Raw genomic sequence first — 12,804 nt, 5'->3', positions numbered from 1 at the left:
AAAAAATTTACTATATTATCCAATTTTATATTATTATTTTATTATTATTTTGTATAATTTAGTACATAATAATAGTAATAATAATAATAATAATAATAATAATTTCTTTTTATAAAATTTATACAAACAATATACCTAAAAAATTTTTTATATATAGATAAAAACGTATGTATACATTTTGAGTACATATAATTTTAATAATTTAAAAAATAGTAGTGTCATTTAAAAAAAAAATCACATAAAAATCAGAAGTATATATATATATATATATATATATATATACCTATGTACACATTTCAATAAAATAAAAAATTTTCATACCTACTTGAATCTTGTATCACATAAAAAAAACAAAATAAAAAAAAGAATCTATAAAAAATTTTTGTTATAAACATTTGCGATATATACATCGTGAATATATATAATAAAAATTTAGCCTCATCATTTTTTTAATGAAAAAATAAAATGTTCGTTATATAAAACGTAACCCAGCAGCCATTATATGCAACACTGTTTTTTTTATGAGAAATATTTTCTCGAATTTTTTTTTTTTATTATTCATTTTAAAAAAATGTTAATATCGTATTTTTGCCTTTGCAACAATAATAGCGTGCATGATAAATTTCATTAAAATTATAAAGAATAATGTAACTCTCATCATAAAGTTTAGTAAAAGAAGAAATAAATTATTTCAACTACATAATTTGACTAAAAAAATTTTTGTATTCTTTATTACAAACATGTTATTAAAAACATTTTTAACCCTAGAATGGAAATATGAATTTTTTTTTTACCCTCTAATGGAAAACTGGGGGTGGTTTGGTACTCCAGATTTGAAATATTTGTGAAAGGTTTCTATTTTACTGAAAAAGAGTTTTAGTATAGGGAATTTTTTTCGTTTTTCAGTAAGGAAGACGATGGTACTATTCATTTTTTAATAAAGTGAAAATAAATGTGAAAAAATTTGTAAAAACAAAATATAATCTAAAAATTTCTCAAAATTGACATTTTTTATAAAAAAAAAAAAAAAAAATTGTAGTGTTTTCTAAAAAATTAACCAATTCTCAAAATTTCGGTGAATTTTAAAAGCTGAATAGATGTATTTTAAGAGAAAATTATTCAAATTTGATTTATTGCTAAAAAATATAATTATTTGAAAAGATGAAAAAAATTTATTTATTTTAACTTTTTCTAACACAAATGGAAAACTGGGGTGGTTTAATTAACTAATTTAATCCCATTGGTGCATAAGTACCAGAATCAACAGTTAGGTTAGTTAGAGTCCCAGACTCAACCTTACCTCAGTCGGGCCAGGGGCGTACCTTGAACTTCGCGTGGGGTACATAACTACCCCAGTTTTCCATTCTAGAGTAAAAATTCTGGAGAAATAAAACACTTTTTAAAGTGAGATAGAAAAAGTTATTACCTACAGTCCCATTTAGAGAGGTTTAACTATAGTAAAAACTAAAAAAAATTTTTTTTTTTATTTATCAAATAAATTTTTTTTTTCACTGTCATGATATTTATTATAAATTATTTGATTTTTATAAAACATCTTTTGTAAATTTTATATAAATAAGACATCATCTCGTTTACTATGAAGATTTTCTATCTCTATATAAATTGAATCAAATAACCGTAACAAATGAGATATTTTTTAACCAGGTTCAATTGTAATGAAAACATTATTGATAATTATTACTAATTGTTATTAATTATTTATCTCTAAATAATTTAAATTAATTATAATTATATTAATTACTAAATATTAATTGTATTATGCGATATATTTTTTTTTAACTATGTTTGACTGTAATGAAAAATTTTTTATTACTAATTAATTAATAATAATTGAAAAATTATAATAATTATAATAACTTAAAAAATTTAAATAATATTTATAATGTAGGGTGTAGATGAATCATTGTGTTATCCCACGATGATAAGGATGCTGTGCTTGGCAAAATTCGCTGGACTTGGTCCGCTCTTGGCATTCACCGCGTGCCTTATGAATTTTGAAAAGTTGGCACATGGAAGCCCGCAGTGAACGCAAGGAGCACAGACTCACTCGTATGCATTTCCCACGAAGACTTCCGTTTTTCTCTCCCAGTTTTGTATTTCCGTTGACGTCAATTGAACATTTTTTCTTTTTCTTACATTTTTCATTAAATCTCATCAGAAAAAATTTTTTTACTCTTAAGACGAATTCACCGCACCAATAAACAAAAGTAAAAACAATAGAATTACTTCTATTATATAATATACATATTACAATTACAGACTTAATATTACTAAATAATTACTATATACATTAACTAATTTAATTATATTTGTTTTTTGTTTTAAAAAAATCCTTTTTTGTATTAATAATTATAAAATAAAAAACCGTTCTAGGTCTTTTTAATTTATAATTTATTAATTTAATTAAATACTTTACTGGATGTTGACACTTATTGAAGCACTTGGTTTAAAAATAAAATTATATTTTTTCGTCGATTCTTTCACAAATTTTCCTTTATGACATTATAATTATAATTAATTTTCCAAATAACAAAAAAAGTACAAAATTGAAAACGAAGAAGTAAAAGTAATTTCAATTAAATTTAATAAACAAAATAAATAAAAAATTTACTTACTAAAAATTAATAACTAAAACCAAAAACTATAAAAAAAATGTGAAAATTGATTAATAAACGTAAAAAATATTTGCCTGGAACGGCAAAAAGATTTCACTAGAATAGCAAATGTTTTATATGTTTCAATTAAATCTTTTACTATCTAAATTTGAATTTCTGAGAATTCGTTCACTAATTTATATTAGTCAAAATGTCTACTCATTTTTAGTTATTTTTCAACTAAAACTTAAAAAAAAAATATTACTAAATAATATTTTATTAAAAATTAGTGAAAATTACCACTAATTTTTAGTCAATTTTTTTAAGTAAAAAAAAAATTAAATCAAATAGTAATAACTAAATATTAGTGAGAATTTCTACTGATTTAAATTAGTGAACGAATTCTCACTATAATTAAAATTTAGAGAGTGGTGAAACTTTTCGCTGTTCCAGATGAATTTTTTTTTGTTCAATAAATAAAAATACACAATTGAAAAAATTAACACAAATTATTTAATTGAAAAAACACAGTTATTTGACTATTATATCAAAAATAAATATTTGTATAAATATTACCTATATACTTGAACAAAATAAATTTTATTTCACTCAAAAAAAACTGTATTTTTATAAATAAAATTATTCTCTCTTTGAAATAAATCTACATTTTTAATTGATTTAAAGACTCGCGATTCAAGTAATAATAATTATTTCATAAAAAATAAATACTTATATTTAAATAATAGTCAAATAACCAATTATTTGAATAAAATAATATTATTTTTCTCATTAAAAGTAATGGATATTATTGAAATTAAATAATATTTTTAATATATATATACAATATTATTGTCACTCAAAAATTATATCACTGATAATCCTCAAATTCAATAAACTAATTATATTTTATTATTTAATAATTATTTTTTCTTAACAAAAAAAGAAAATATATAAAACCCAGTAATTGGTTGTCTGATATTAAATATTCTCACCTTATATCAATTTTTTTTTTTTTTAAACAACACTTTGGATTATTAAATACCACGATTGACATATATACACTTATTTTGTAATTTTTAATAACACAATTTAATTTTCATCACTATTTATAAAAAAGGATCACTAAAACAATAAAAGTGAATTTTTTTTTTTTTTGAAAGAAAATAAAGAAAAGATGAGTTTTTTGAAAAAAAATACTATGCATCATAATGTCGAAGGATGGAAAAGTGCAGTGAACGAGGAGAAACGATATGATGCACCTCACAATGGAGACTGAGCATCACGCTTGCTCAGATGCGATATTGGTCTCACCCCATAATATACGCGCACCTATTGGGGGTCGCTGGTCCCATACACCGTAACTTATTGCTTATTTCGCGTTTGCCGAGGGTGTACACCCCGATTTAGGGTATATCCAGGGCCCGGGGGAGCAGCTGACGGGGGTTCTATTGTCTGTAGCTATTCGCATAATCAAGAAGTCCCCTCCACTACATCGCCCGCGCCCTCATCTTCACATGCTCTGCGTTCACGATGATGTGATGCAAGAGAAGGGCATATGGGATCACATGCTGTTTCTGACACCTCGATATTTCTCATCAAGAAACTTTTTGCCATTATATATATTAGGAGAAAAAAAAATATTAATTGAAATATACGTAAATAAATAAATTTCATTCACAAACGGAGAGAAAAATTTGGAGTTTATGAATTTCAGATAAAAATCATTAACTACAATTTTTGAGACGTATGAATAAGTGTTTTAAAAAATCAATTTCGATTTTCTAAATTACAGAATTTTTATATAACCGAAAATTGATAGAATTTTTATTTCTTGGAATTTTCAATTTTTCACAATTTTTATGATTAAATTTTCATTTGTTCGAAATATTATTTGATAGAATTTTAATATAAAAAACAATGGACAAAAAAATTTCGGCGCGATTTTTAAAATCAATCAATCAAAAATTGTGATTTACTTTTAAAATATGCGCCGAAATTTTTCAGTCCATTGTTTTTTTCGGCCATTTGCAATTTCGGACAAATAAAAATTCTATCAATTAGAAATTATGTTAAATTCTTTTTTTTTTTTTGGTTATTTACAAATTCTGCGTAGTATGAAAAATCGGTTATATGGAAATTTTATCAAATAATAATTCATACAAATGAAAATTCGTCTAATATAAAAATATTCTATCCAAAGAAAATTCTACACAATAAAAATTCATTAAACTGGTTTAATTATGTTAAATGAAAATTCAAGGAAATATTTTAAAAATTAACCAATCAAAAATAATCCATAAAATTGTGATTTACTTTTAAAAATCGTGCCAAAATCCTTTTGTCAGTAGTTTGTCCGAAATTGCAATTGTCCGAACAAACAATAGACAAAAGGATTTTGGCGTGATTTTTAAAAGTAAATCACAAATTTATGGACAATTTTTGATTGGTTAATTTTTAAAATCGCATCAAAATCTTTCTGTCAATTTTTTATCGGCCAATTGCAATTTCGGATAAATAAAAATTCTATATTAATTAGAAATTCTGTAATTTATAAAATCGGTTTAATAAAAATTTTGCAAAATAATAATTCGAACAAATAAAAATTCGGCTCAATGAAAATTATATCTAACAAAATTCTATTAGTTATTAGTCTAAAATTATAAATGAACAGAAATATTTCGGTGCGAATTTAAAAATTAACTAATCACGATTTTCTTGCTGAATCGTTAATTTTAAAAATTGCACTGAAATCATTCAGTTGATTGTACAAACCATCTTTTTAAAAATTATATGAAATAAAAATTCAGAGAAATAAAGATTTAAAATTCTGTCATTTAAAAATTCCAAATCACTTAAAATTCTGCTGAATGAGAATTTTACTAAATTAATATTCGGTTAAAATATTATTGAAATAAAAAGTTGGGTAAAAAGAGAAATTCTGCAAGATAAAAACTATCAAAGAAAAATTCATCTTTTTCTTAGAAAAAATAAAATAAATTATATCTAAAAAATTATTCATTAAAATGAAAATTTTAATTAATAATTCATTCGCCACAAAATTTCAATTTTCTTTTATGAAATAATTTTTTTTTTTTTTTTTTATTCAAACCAAATATGTGATGCGCTTTGAAGAAAGGGGCCTAAGAAGCGAAAAAATTATCGGTTATGTTTTGAAATTTTTTTTGTGAAAATAGATTAATTGATTAATTATTAATTTTAATCCATTTTGGTATTAAAATAAAATACTACACAATTTACTGTGAATAAAGGAATTGAATTGAATTGAATTATAAACAAAAACATATTTGTCTAAGAGTTAAAAAAAATTATTTTATAAGAAATATTTATTTATCTCGGAGATAATTAATTTTTTTTTCTTCCCTACGTATAATTTGAACATGAAAATTATTTTGATCAAATAATTATCTTGTATATATAATCTAATTAGATTTAATCAGGCAACTGGAATAATGGAATGATAATACTATTATATATTATTATAGTAATAACAATATTAATATATAATTGTACATTGAAATAAAATTGGAGAAAAAAATTAACTGAAAATCACGTAAATAAATTCATTTTGTTGAATTAGTGACTAACATTTTGCTTTTGAATTAATAAAATTTAATTAATTTAAAAGTAAAAAATGAGTTACGAATTCAAATTAGTTAAAATTTTTATGAAATCAAATTTAGAATTTGAATTAATAAAAATTTTACGTAATTTGAATTAAAGAAAATTTCTTCAATAATTTTTAGTCATTTTTCTTTAAAACTTTAGTAAAAAAAAAAAATATTATTCTTAAACCAAATAGTTATATTTTCCTAAAAATCAGTGAAAATTTCTACTAATTTGAATTAATAAACGAATTCTCACTCAAAATTCAAATTTAGAAAAAAAATTTTCTTTAAAAGCAAGTTTAATAACAAAAAAAAAAAAAATAAATATCATTAAAGGATACAAGTAAACCAGGATTAAAATGACTCTCAGCGGGAATCATGAGAAAATATTTAAAGGGATTTAATGTGTTAGTTTTCGTCTCCCTTTAAATATCAGATGGTTTAATGCAATAGGCCTCATAGGCAGCTGCTGTTCCCGAATCCTGGGATAACGAACAGGAGGAGTTGCGCTCGAAGCATTTGCAAAGGGGTCGTTCATCTAAAAAGGGATTGCAATTCCATTGGAAGTAACAGTCGCCTACAATATTGCCCTATAGTTTATATATATATATATATATATATATATATAGTCCAGTTCACACACACACATAAAAATATTCGTTGAGAAAAATGAAAATGATGAAGGGATATATCGCACAGTCAAGAGAGGGGGGGAGGGAGATGTGTGGATTTTTTTTTGTCATGCAAGAAGGCCTTGCACTTTGATCGAAACTGTGGGTCAGGGTTACCATCAAAAGAAAAAAAAATGGGGGGGGCAAGTATTCTGTCATAGTAGTACATTTAAATGCAACATCCCAACGAGACGTGATTTATCCTAACTCCCTATAATTTAACTCCACCTTTTCTCCCTTATACATATAATAACTTTCACCCTCATCGTATTTCGACTAGGAATTTAATTTCATGCCCTTTAAACTCCACTATTCTATATGTTCTTTTTAAAAAAAATATATATAATCATTTTTTTTAAGTCTTCTATATTTCTGACTTTTCTAGTTTTTAATATATTGTCAACCTAATAAATTATGAAACGCATGAATAAGTTTAAAAAATCAATTGTTAGAATTTTCATTTAATAGAATTCTATCAGATAGAATTTTCATTCAGTCGTATTTTTATATTTGTTCGAATTATTATTTTGTAGAATTTTCACAGATTTTCGATATTACAGAATTTTTAAATTTCCTCCAATTTTTTTTTTAGAATTTTCTTTTATACATTTTTGTACGAATTATTATTTGATAAAATTTCCATATAACCGATTTTTCATACTACAAAATTTGTACATTAAAAAAAAAAAAAAACATTTAACATAATTTTCATTTGTCCGAAATTGCAAATGGACAGAAAAATTTCGGCGCGTATTTTAAAAGTAAATCACAATTTTATGGACAATTTTTGATTATGGTTGATTTTAAAAATCGCTCCGAAATTTTTCTGTACATTTTTTGTTATATTAAAATTCTATCAAATAATATTTCGAACAAATGAAAATTCTATGCAATGAAATTCTATCTAATAAAAATTCATTAAAATGGCTAAAATGGTTAAATTAAAATTCAATCATATAAAAATTTTGACAAATGAAAATTCGAAGAAATAAAAATTCTTCGAATTTTCGATTATACAAAAATTCTGTAATATACATATAGAAAATCGGTTGAATGAAAATTCTGCAAAATAATAATTAGAACAAATAAAATTAAACTCAATAAAAATTATAATTAATTTAAATTAGTGAACAAATTCTCACTATTTCAAATTAAGAGATTATCAAAAATAATAAATAGAAAATAAATTCTAACATTTTTTAAAATTATATACACAGAAAACTAAAAGGCATTAAAATAAGCTGCAACGCTTCTTATTTTAATCCAAATTTGCTTATTTTAATACCAAAATGGATTAAAATAAGCAAAATTGGATTAAAATAAGAAGCGTTGCAGCTTATTTTAATGCCTTTTAGTTTTCTGTGTACGATAATTAAGTTCAATATAATTAGTTTCAATTGTACTAATATAATTCACTTTTGTAATATATTTATATATATAATAATATAATATATTTTGAAAAGTAATTAAAAAGTTTTTAATAGATTTAATAAAATTATTAAAAGTTATTTTCTCTTCTTAATTTGCTTTTGATTGAAAATAATTAAAAATAAATTCATTCCTCATAAAAATTTAGATAGAATTAAATTTTTTTTTATGTAAAAAAATATTAATTACATTTTTTTAAAAATAAAATTATCAAAAGTATTTTCAATAACAACATTTTTTTTTTGTAACGCCAAAAATATTTTATAATATTATATTATTATTATTCTTGCAATAATGTTACACTATTAATTTTTAATATAAAATTAAAAATAAATATTCACAATAAAGATACAAAAATATCACAAAGCATAAAAGTTCTCTTTTAAAATTTTTTTTTATCCCTCTGAAAATAACTTTTTTAAAAAATGGTAAGCCTATATGTTGAAGCTTTTGTGCGCTTAATTAGTTTTCAAAGTTCCACAAATTTAAGCACAGAGAAAGGTTACTCTAGTTATGAAATCCTTAAGCATATATATATATATATATGTAAACAGGGTTGAGTGTTGTCGAGCGTTCGGGATATTAAATTGGAAGGGGTGTGTAATCGGGTGTGGTGATATAAAGCTAATTATATATGTCCAACAAAATTTTTAAGCCTAAATCGATGTCATTGATTATTCTTGTAAAACTTGTTACAAAGATAAAAGAAAGTAATAGAAAAAAAAAATGTATTTGATTCAAATAATTGTTTACTTGACTATATTATTAAATAAATATTTACTTGAACCAAATAATTTTTATTTCAATTATAAATAAAATTGTATTTTGAACCAATAATTTTTGTATTTGAAACAAATTTAATAGACCTTAATTAATTTTAATTAATTGACTCAAATAATAATTATTTAATACAAATAAATATTTATTTGATAATAGACAAGTAACCGATTATTTGAATCAAATAAATTTATTTATCCAATAATTAACAGCTAACAGTTATTCCTTATGATTTAATAAAGAAACCAATTATTTCACGTACTGTGTTTAACCGAAAATTTCTTTTTTTTTACTTATTTTTCTTAATAAAATTTTCAAAAAATTAATATAGAAAAAAGTATGTAATCTTTTTATTAAAAAGCATTTTCAAATGCAAAATTGCTCTTATTTTTGGCCAATAAGGTAAATTTCAGCATTTTTAGCGCGCACGGATAACATAACCTAAAACCCTTAGATTAAACCTCGAAAATGCACAAAGACGTTCAACTCTTAATGCAAACTAATGATAATTAGATCATCATTACATCCAAAATATTCAATAAAAACTGATTTCAGTTTTACAAAAACAAAAATAAATTTTTAGTTCAAATTAAACTGTCGTAAACATAACCTATAATTTATTTGCTTCTATAGGGTCCCTTTCTTCAGATCGCGTCACATATATAAAAATAAAAAAATTTCAATTGAAGAAGAAAACGATAAAGTACAAAAATATAATTTCTTTTGAAAAGTAAATAAAATATAAGAAGGAAAATTTTCCTTTCACTATGAGATTATTATTTTTTTTTTTTAATTTAACACCTATTTTAGAATAAAACTTAATGTATAATTAATTTAATTAATTCTTTATCAATAAATTTTTCGCGTGTAAGACACAATTTTTCTTTTTTGCAATTTTAATTTCCATTGAGGACGCATATATTGTATAACACGAACGAAAATAAAATTATATTATAGAATGGAATCTGTTAAGTTCGATTATAGGCCTCGTGCGGTTTATAGAGAAATACCTCTGAATGAATTATTATATGATCGTCGTCCTGTGTGGAGTCCTCGTGACGTAATCGAACACGTGTACTCCAAGCAGGAGAGTATAGACGTCACGAATATAAGCGACCCCTCGCCGCACGGTGGGCACACCCTCTCCATCGATCCCCGGGAACCCTCTCCATTCATGATCTCTTTCCCTGGTACCAGGGTGTCGAACCGCATGGTCCTACCTGGTATCTGGAACAAACCAACAATTTCCTAAGCCTCCAATCCCTATATATATATATATGTGTGTGTATAGTTCTAAGCTTGTACTGACTTCAATACACCCCAAAAACTATTATGTATTAAAGTTACTGCAAGGGGATCCTAGGTCAGTAACCGTTATATATGTCTCATCTTTTAAAAATACCTTTAAAATCCTCATGAACAATTTTACTCTGGTAATTTCCCTCATTCCCTAGTGTGCCATAACAAGGTGTAATTTTCAACATTTTTAATAGAAAAAAAAATATATATATAACTGAAAAAATTTGCTGTGACAGCGAATTATTTACTGTCACATTATGTTAGCTAATATAGGAACAGCGAACAAATTTGCTGTGGGGTCAAAAAAGTATGCTATGTGATAGTAAATTTTTAAAAATTAAGACTAATATTGTTTATTATAGTAAACTTTTTTTGTTGTCATAGCAAAAAATTTAGCTGTGTTTAACTAATTTTGATAGATCTGATAGCAAACATCAGTTAGCAGCTGGTAAGCAATTCCATTTTTTCCGTGTGTCATTATTCAGAAAAAAGTTAAGATTTTTTAATTTAAAAAAACCAGTCATACTCAGAGAAAAAGTTAATTTGATTTAACCAAATAGTTTAATAAACCTATTTTTTTTTGACACAATTAAAAATTTTAGTTAATTCAAATAAAAATTTGGTTATCTTCAATAAACGCATGCGCGTGCAGTCGACGCCAAAGTACAGCGCAGTCATCAAATCAGATGTATACGCTGTCAATGCGATATTTTAAATCGCGAAATTTTATTTCATAATTTGTTAAAATTTATGCTTTACAATAAAATAAAGTATTCGTTTTGTAATTCTTCAAAAATATTGTGAATTCAATTATATATTTAACTATATTTGATAATATATAAATAAAAATAAATAATTAACTTAACCAAAAAAAAAAATGCGATTAAAATTTAGTCAAATGCAATAAATCATTTAGTCCATTCATATAAAATAATAAAAAAATAATAGAATAAATAAATCAACCAAATTTTCCTCTCCGTGCGTATTCTATTCATATTTTCAACATTTTTTTTTAATTTAAAAAAATCGGTTATACTCCTGATTGGTATATCATCCAGAAAAAAAATTAATCTTATATTAAGAGGAAATTTTCCCTTTTTTCAATCTCGCATTCATTAATCTTCTTAAAACAAGAATATTCCGCTTAAAATTTTTTATTTATATTCCAAGGGAATATGAAAAAAAAAAATATTTTTTTTCTTTAATTAAGTTTTTTGGTTAAAACTAAGAGGATTTGAAGAGAGAAAGAGAGAAGGAGAAAAAAAAGAGGAAAAAAGCGATATAAATAAATATTTGGCAAAGATTATTTTTTCGTTACCATAATTTTATAATAATATCCTTAGAGATTTATACTGATATAACCTTATACGTTATCCTCTCAAAATAAGAATATTTTCTTTTTAACTGAAAAAATTTGTATATTCAGAAATTTAAACAAATTATTAATAATAATAAATTAATTCATAAAAATTTTATCAAATTAATAGCTAAAAGTCAGTTCTATAATTTAAATTAGTTAGAAAATTTTACTAATTTATTTTTAGAGAGCAGAAAAATTAATCTTCATTTTAGAGGATTTCTTTCATTTTGCTGTAAATTATCATCATTGGCAGAAATTTAACTAATTCGTAGTAAAAAAAAAATCAGTCCCTTATTCGAAGTATAACATTTTGCTAATTTAAATTTAGAGAGAATCAAAATAATTAAGGTAAAATAATCATAACCTAAAAATTATTTCTCTCCTCAAATCTTTTTAATAATAAACATTTAAACACTTGGAAATAAATAATATTTTTTTTAGAGAATAATGTAAAAGACTAAACAGTTTATTTAATTCAAATAAAGATTATTTGGTCATTCAAGTAAATATTTATTTGAAAATAGTCAAGTAACTGATTATTTGAATTAAATAATTTTTTTTTTTTTGTGTGAACATAAAAATAAATAGTAATAATTTAAATAAAATCCTAAATAATAATTTATTTTACGCTCATTTCTATAGTGCTAACTTTAGAGATTAGTTTGCTTTTTCTGAAAAGCGTTTTTTAATCATTTTTCCCATAAAAATACCTCCCTGAAATTGGCTTCAAATTGTTTTTCACAGGATCAAAAAATGTCAAAAACTTTTTTTTTTGAGTTTTTTAATTCAAATAATACCTTGAAAAATATTTCTCAAGACATTATGTGGACCCAAAACTTTTTTAAAAATTGTTTTCATATTTTTGGTGCCATAAAAAATAATTTTCAATGCTGATCGTCAACGCCAACTTCATGAAGGTATAAAAAAGTCTATTATATAAGTACATATTTAGTCTTTCTATTACAAAAATTTTTAGAGTTTAGTGTTGCAAAAAAAATTTTTTTGTATTTTTACCATAAGAAAATTTT

The sequence above is a fragment of the Leptopilina boulardi genome, unplaced genomic scaffold (genome assembly GCF_019393585.1).
Source record: "Leptopilina boulardi isolate dan_hultmark-lab unplaced genomic scaffold, ZJU_Lbou_2.1 LbouV2_354, whole genome shotgun sequence".
In the NCBI taxonomy this organism is placed as follows: domain Eukaryota; kingdom Metazoa; phylum Arthropoda; class Insecta; order Hymenoptera; family Figitidae; genus Leptopilina; species Leptopilina boulardi.
Note: the sequence above shows the minus strand (reverse complement) of the source record.